Below are 7903 nucleotides of genomic sequence, written 5' to 3'. Positions count from 1 at the left end.
GGGATTACACAGTTCTTAAGTGGAATATTTTGGGTAAGTTTTAATCAAATAGGATAATTTCAGAGAAAATATATGCAAACTCCAGACTTTTTGACAGAATGTGGGCAGATAGATTTCTTACCATTATGGAAAATTATCTGGTAGGCAAGATTCATATTAAAGTTAGAATATATAAAACTTCAAAGTGGAAAGATTTGTTAAACTCTCAAAATATGAGAGAATAATCATGAAAATGATTCTAAAAATTAAGTTGGCTTTGAAAAAAAGACATTAGTATTTGACTGATCATTCCAAAAATTGTGTCATAATTATGTTATTCTCTTGTTAGAGAGTGTAAGTTGTTTGAAGAGGAATATTATATAACTATTATTGCTAACATTTTGGAAAACTCATTACATTATGATAAGATTTACCTCATGAAATATCTATTTTTATTTATTGTTTTTGCAGATATATGATGCACAAAAGAGTTAATATACATGTCTTGCATAAGAAAATGATAGTTCTTATCCTCTAGAACTTTACATTGATGACATAGGAAAGTTAGAAACTAAAATGGCTAATAAGAAAAATAAAAATTAGAACTCTAAGTCCTCTTAAGGTCCCTAACTAAACATTGCACAATTTTCACCAGATGTTTTAAAGATTAAATTATATAAAAAATATGAAACTGGAAAAAAAATCTACTAGAGAAATGGGAGAATAATAGACAAAGTAGATTGATGAAAGTGGTAAACGATAATACTGAATCTGCAAAGAGTAATAAAAATACAAATATTTTAGCTGACACATAAGAGTTTAGAAGATAATGGCAACAATATTATCTATGTTATTACAGCCCTACAAGACAGTGAGGGAAAGTGGATCAGGAACTACTTTTGCTGATAAGAGAAGCCTGAAACATGTTAGAAGTTAAATTGTGGAGGTTTTAATCACTCAGATATTGGCCATAATATCTGTTATATACAAGCTCATTTTACAAATAGAACAGATATTCCCTCTCTTAAAATATGTGAGATGAAAACTATTGCAATTTTTGGCTGGGAGATAATGAAGCAGTTATGATTAAAATGTTGAAATTTGTATCATCTACTATGGAGAGCTGTATGAACATAAAAGAAGCAAAGCAGTATCCTGTGATTTTAGAGATGACTTTGAGGGGTTATTGGGCTGTCTTTTGAACTTTTGAATGTATTGCATAAGGATTTCTGTAACTTTATGCAAATAAATTTAAAATATTTAAAAAACTTAAAGATTTCAATAAAATACAATTTAATTAAACCTAAAGATGGAAAAGGGCAAAACAGGCCTACATATTTAAGTAGAAATGCAAAGAGTTGTGTAAGCAATACACAGGTGGTTTTTAAAAATGTATCTGTTAGAAAGGGAAATTGGAAGATCTATAAAAAGCTGAATTAAGGTAGAGGTAAACATATATGTATTACATTAAACTGCTGGAACAGCAGTTCATTAAACAATAAAACATTATCAAATATATATTCAAGGTGAATATCTGTGTAAAACATAAAAATAAGAAAAACTACAGGATTAAGGAGGTGTCAACAATTTATAGAGAACACAATTCACTTTTTTTGGCAATCTTTAACCCTATTTAAAAAATCTGGGGAGAACAATTTAAAAATTATTTTTCATATATTTTAGTGCTTATAATTTTAGACTGAGTATAATATGCATATATGGCATAAGAACAAGAAAGGAGGCCTCTTCAATAGTGAAATATTTATTCTACTTGAATGTTTCTAGAGAAGCAATAGATCTTCAAAATATATGAAGCAAAAGCTGCCAGAACTAAAAGGAGAAATAAATAAATTCACAATTATGGTTGGAGACTTCAACAATCCTCTTTCAGTGATAGAACTAATTGGCAGAAAATCAGCAATGATGTAGAAGTGCTGTATAACACATTCAACCAAAAGGATCTAATTGATTTCTATAGAGATTTCTACCAAAAAAAAATACACATTCTTCTTAAATGCACATGAAACATTAATGAAGGAAGATTATATTCTGGTTTATAAACTAAACCTTAACAAGTTTAAAAGAATTGAAGTAATATGAAGTATTCTCTATGACAAAAATGAAATTAAGCATGACGTCAATAACAAAAAGATAACAGCAAAATCTCAAAATACTTAGAAATTAACAACAAATTTCAACCATTTAGCAACAAACAACTCTCAAGGGAAATTAGAAAATATCTTAAACTGAGCAAAATTTAAGCACAACATGTCAAGATTTGTGGGACATAGCTAAAGCATTGCTTAGAGATAAATGTATAAACTAAATGGTCATATTAGAGCAAGAAGAAAAGTCTAAACCTAAAAACCTAGCTTCTTACTTAAGAAGCTAAAAAAAGAGGAGAAAACAAACCCAAAGTGGGCAAAAAGAAGAAAGTGATAAATATAAGAACAAAAATCAATAAAATTGAAACCTGGAAAACAGGAGAAAATCAATGAAAACAAAGCCAATTCTTTGAGAGATAAATAAAATTGATAAAACATAACAAAACTGAAAAAAGCAAGAAGACACAAGATACAAGTTTGTAATATTAGGAATTAAAGAATGGATATCAATACATACACCTAAGGTGTTAAAAGAATAATAAGGGAACACTCGGAACAACTCTGAGCATAAATTCAATAATTTATATGAAATGAACAATTTCCTTAAAAACTGTAAACCACCTAAATTCACTCACAATTAAATATACCACATAAATAGTAATATGACTATTAAACATATTGAATTGATAGTTAAAAACCTTCTAAAAAATCACAAGTTCTAGACAGTTTCACTGACAAACAATATAAAATTTAAAAAGGAACTAACAATTTTACATAATTTCTTCTAAATAATAGAAGAGGAGGAAACATTTCCCAAATCATTTTATGAGGCTGACATTTCCTTGATACTAAGACCAGACAGACAGACTACAAACAAAAGAAACTACAGACAAATAGCCTTCATGACCATAGATCTGTAAACTTTTTTGCTAATATTTTATTTTGAGAACATAACCTGGTTCAATATTCAAGGATCAATCAATGTAATTTATCTTAGTAACAGATGAAAAAAGAAAACAACATAATCATATCTCCTGATGCAGAAAAAGCACTTGACAATACATTATATATATATATATATATATATATATATATATATATATATAAAACATTCAGAAGGGGATTTCCTGACCCTGAACCTGACAAACTATATCTAGAAGAAAATCTACAACATCACACTTAAAGTTGAAAGACTGGATGTTTCCTCCTAATATTGGAAATAAGAGAATGACTGCTTTCTTCTCTTCCATCATAATGGACATCCTAGGCAGTGTGATAAGGCAAGAAAAAGAAATAAAAGACATATAGATTAGAAGGAAAAACATAAAACTATCCCTATTTGCTGATGACATGATTGCCTAGATAGAAAATCCCAATGAATCTATAAAAATAATCTGGAAATAATAAGTGAGTTTAACAAGGTTGCTGGATATATGGCCAACACACCAAAATCAATTGTATATTTATACACTAGTAATGTATAATTGGAAACTGAAATTTGAAAAAATTCCTTTTACAATGGATTGTAGCTACATGGATAATTCTCTCTCTCTCAAGAAAAAAGGAAAATATTTAGGCACAAATCTAGCAAACATATTAAAGATCTCTATGCTGAAAACTACAAATGATGATGGAGAAAATCAAAGTCATAAATAAATGAGAAGTATATTATGCTCATAGATTTGAAGACTAAGCATGGTAAAGATATCTAGTCTCCCCAGATCATCTATAGAGTTAATGCAATTCCAATAAAAATCCCAGAAAGATAATTTGGAGATAGAAAGCATGATTCTAAAATGTGTATAAAAAAATAAGGGAGCTAAGATATGTAAAACAATTGGAAAAGAAGAATTAAGTTGCAGGAGTTACACTTCTCAATTTTAAGACTCCAGATTATGTGGTTTTAGGTAAAGGGAAAAAACATAGATCAATAAAGCCAAAACAGAGATTTCATAAATACACCCATATGATATTTGACAAACACAGAAAGGCAAACAAAATTACAAGACTTTAGAAAAAATAGGAAAATACCCCTATATGACCTGGTGTGATTTATTTTTAATCTCACACTTAAACCAGAAAGAAAATATATAAGTATCAAGTAATTATAAGTGCAATGTTTTACAAACATCAATAAATCCATTTTTGAATATAATGGAAATTAGTAACTTCAACACATTCTGGAAAATACTAGAGACAGGTTCTGGCACTGTAAAGAGCTTCTTGTTTTTCCTTGTCCAAAAACAAAAATACTTGAGCATCACAACTGAAACTTGAAAAAAAAAATGCTAAGCACAAGAACAGACTTTCAACTATCTTGCAAATAAATTCTTCTTTCTCTTCTTTTCTGCCTCATGAATAAAATGAAAGGTTAATATTGTCAAAATGTAGACATCTAAAACCAAATAAATTTAAGTGCTTAAATAGTTTTAAAATATGTTCTCTTCTTGCAATACACTTCTTTTTATTTTTTGTCAACATTGACTTCAAAATTTCCTCAAGCCTTTTAGAGCAGATAATTTATAGAGCAGGATTCATGTAAAGTTCCCTTTCCATCTTCCATTGAACTCTTATCTTTGATACTGTGTATTAGGAATAGTTCTATATGTGAGACTGAAACTCTGGCATTTACAAAATGTGACAAAGTTTATGGCCTTTGGAAGAAAACAGGGCAATTAGACAAATTCAGCTGTTCAACTTTGTGACCTTATTAGCCAGATTTTCTCTACTCATTTCCATTTTTACAAACAAGTTTTCATTCACTATCAATGTTATTGCAACTATTTTCAACTATTGAATTGACCTTTCATTTTATAAACATCAGTAAACCAACCATTAAAGTGCAATGAAAATTTGTAACTGCAATTCATCATGAAACTTACAGAAACAGTCTGGAGAGTATAACACATTATTAATCACAATCACAGTCAGAGTTCTCCATGGCATCATGTCTGTTGACAGCAGGAAGTCACTCCAAAACTTCTGTAGCCCAAAGGTTAAAGATTTCAGATTTCTAGGCTCTCAGGGGAAAAAATAATCCATGGTTATCATAAGGAAGTACAGGTAAGTAAAAACAATATAAAATTTTATTTCATGATGAATATATAAGGTTTTTAAAAAGCAGTAGATATTTCTGATTTATTAATATGATTAATATGATTTATTAATATGTATCACCTCTCCAAGGACTCAAATAAAGTACTCACTGCAAATAATAGTAATTTGATCTAATTTAAATCAACTAGATTTTCTCCATATTTTATTGTTTATCTCTTTCAGATCACTTCATTCAATGCCAGAACTAATTATTTTCCCAATTGTTCATCTGTCATATTTGGCTTAGACAAGTATACGTATGAAGAACACCTTCATTAACTTACACTATCATCATATTATTAATCATTTCCTGTATGGGTAATAGTTTTAAGACTATATTTATTTATTATGTCCAGTATCTAGAGAAAGTATCTGATTATAAATAGTAAGAAAACTTGGCTTACAGTGCATTAATATATAAGCATTAAATATATTGCCAGTCTTCAGGAATAGCTCCTGGTACTGTCTTGACTCCCATTTGCCACTACCCTCCCAGTTTCTGGAAATGACATTAGAAGAGCAATTGTCCTTTGGCTTTGTTCCTAAATACCTTATTTACCTTGTTTTCTTTTTCACCCCACTCATATCCACTTGCAAAGATGACCTCAAAGCTACAATTTGTTTATGAGGTTTTTTTAAAATAATTTACTATATATGGTATGTGTCAGCCATTGAACTAGACCTTTCATTCACTGTCTCATTGGACATGCACCACACATATTTTATGATATCATTATTCTAGTATTTATAGACAAATAAAGTGAATTTCAGCACAGAGTTATTCAGTGGCTGAAGTTTCAAACCTGATATATCAGTTTTCAAAATAACTTTATTTTATTTTAGTATGTGACTTCTGAAACATCAGAAGGGCTCCTACTGGAAATGGGAGAGTATGAAACATATCTTTATATAAAAAACAAGCACAATATCTCATTGTTCATTGAGCTATCATGACTGTATTATGTTAATCTCTTCTTAAAATTGGTTTAGATAAATATTGTGAAGGCGTTCTGTCACGCAGGCATAGTTTAATTTCTATTTTACATGGGGATAAGAGAGGAAATTGAGTTTTCATGGAAATGCCCATTAGTTAATGTGAATAACAGAAAAATATGAAAAGTGGTAATACTTAACAAAAGAGGGGCTTCCCTGGTGACACAGTGGTTGAGAATCCGCCTGCCATTGCAGGGGATACGGGTTCGATCCCTGGTCCCGGAAGATCACACATACCGCAGTGCAACAAAGCCCATGCGCCACAACTACGGAGCCTGCAATCTAGAGCCCACAAGCCACAACTACAGAAGCCCGTATGCCTAGGGCCCGTGCTCCACAATGAGAGAAGCAACAGCAATGAGAAGCCAGCGCATCGCAGGAGAGTAGCCCCCGCTGGCCACAACTAGAAAAAAGTCCACATGCAGCAATGAAGACACAACACAGCCAAAAATAAATTAATTAAAAAAAATACTTAACAAAAGATACTTTAAAAAATGATACTTAAAGTATCTTTCATCACAGCGTTTCCAAACATGAAAAAAATAAAAAGCATTAAAACTCCCTAGACATTCCCATATGGCAGTACAGGAATTTTGAGTCTTACTCTGCATATTTAGAAGCTCTACTATAAAAAATTCAAATCGTCTGGTTGTGGCTGATTGAAAATAAAATTAAAAATACACTGATTCCATGTGCACTTTTCTGACCAACAAACAAACAAGGGTCTTTCCCGTCTATTCCTTACCATTTCCAAAGTTGTCATCTCAGATCAAGCTCTGTGAAGACAGTCACAAAAGTCCTCTAACTATTCTCCCTATATTCACAGTCTCCATAATTCAATGCATCCTGCACATCAATAACAGATACAGCTTTCTAGAGTATTATGATGATTGTATCTTTCTCGTGCTCACGGTCCTTACATGGAATTCTCTTGCCAACAAAATGAAATATTTTTTTCATACCTTTTGGACCCCAAAGGAACTTTAGATATCTCTCTCTCTCTTGTTTGACAGATAGAAAAACTGAAGATGAAGGAGGGAAAATTACCTATGTAAGGAATTGATTTTCTAAAGCTGTTTTCAGCATAGTTCATGGCCTTTAGTGGTGTCTTGTCACTTAAAAATGAAATAAAAATTATACATTCAAAGTCCTTTCTCAAATAAATCAAACCTACTTTCCCAGTTTTATCTATTACTCTATTGCTCTGGATTACAATCCTTCATGAGTGCACATGGAATTTTCTTGTATAAATTTCCTTGCTTACATATTTCTTACTGTATTCTTAGTCATTGATTATAAAACTATTATCCACTTTTTCAAATTTCAGATTAAACATTACCTTGGTCATCAGATTTGGAAGGCTATTTTATTTATTAATTCTGGTGATAATTTTTAGCTGCTTAAAGCATAGACCTCATTCTTTCTTATGTTCACATTCTATCCCTTCTGTCTTAATTGTAAACTTCTTGAACACAGATTTGGATCCTTGTACACCTATGTTTCCTTTGCAACACCGAACAAAGCAAATTGCATATAATAGCTGGAAAATAAATATTTGTAGAATGACTAGATACATAAATGACCTATGTAATTACCAAGAATTATCAAGGGTTCTTTCTATTTACTTAATGTGATGCCAAAACATCCACATATTTAGAGCATCTGGATGTTTGGCATCAAATAGTAAAACATATGTATGGTTAAGAGAATTTCCTTACATTTACTCTGGA

Source organism: Delphinapterus leucas, chromosome X (genome assembly GCF_059928025.1).
Source record: "Delphinapterus leucas isolate spDelLeu-1000000601 "Yukka" chromosome X, BTC_Dleu_Yukka2, whole genome shotgun sequence".
Classification (NCBI taxonomy): Eukaryota; Metazoa; Chordata; class Mammalia; order Artiodactyla; family Monodontidae; genus Delphinapterus; species Delphinapterus leucas.
This window is presented reverse-complemented; position numbering follows the sequence as displayed.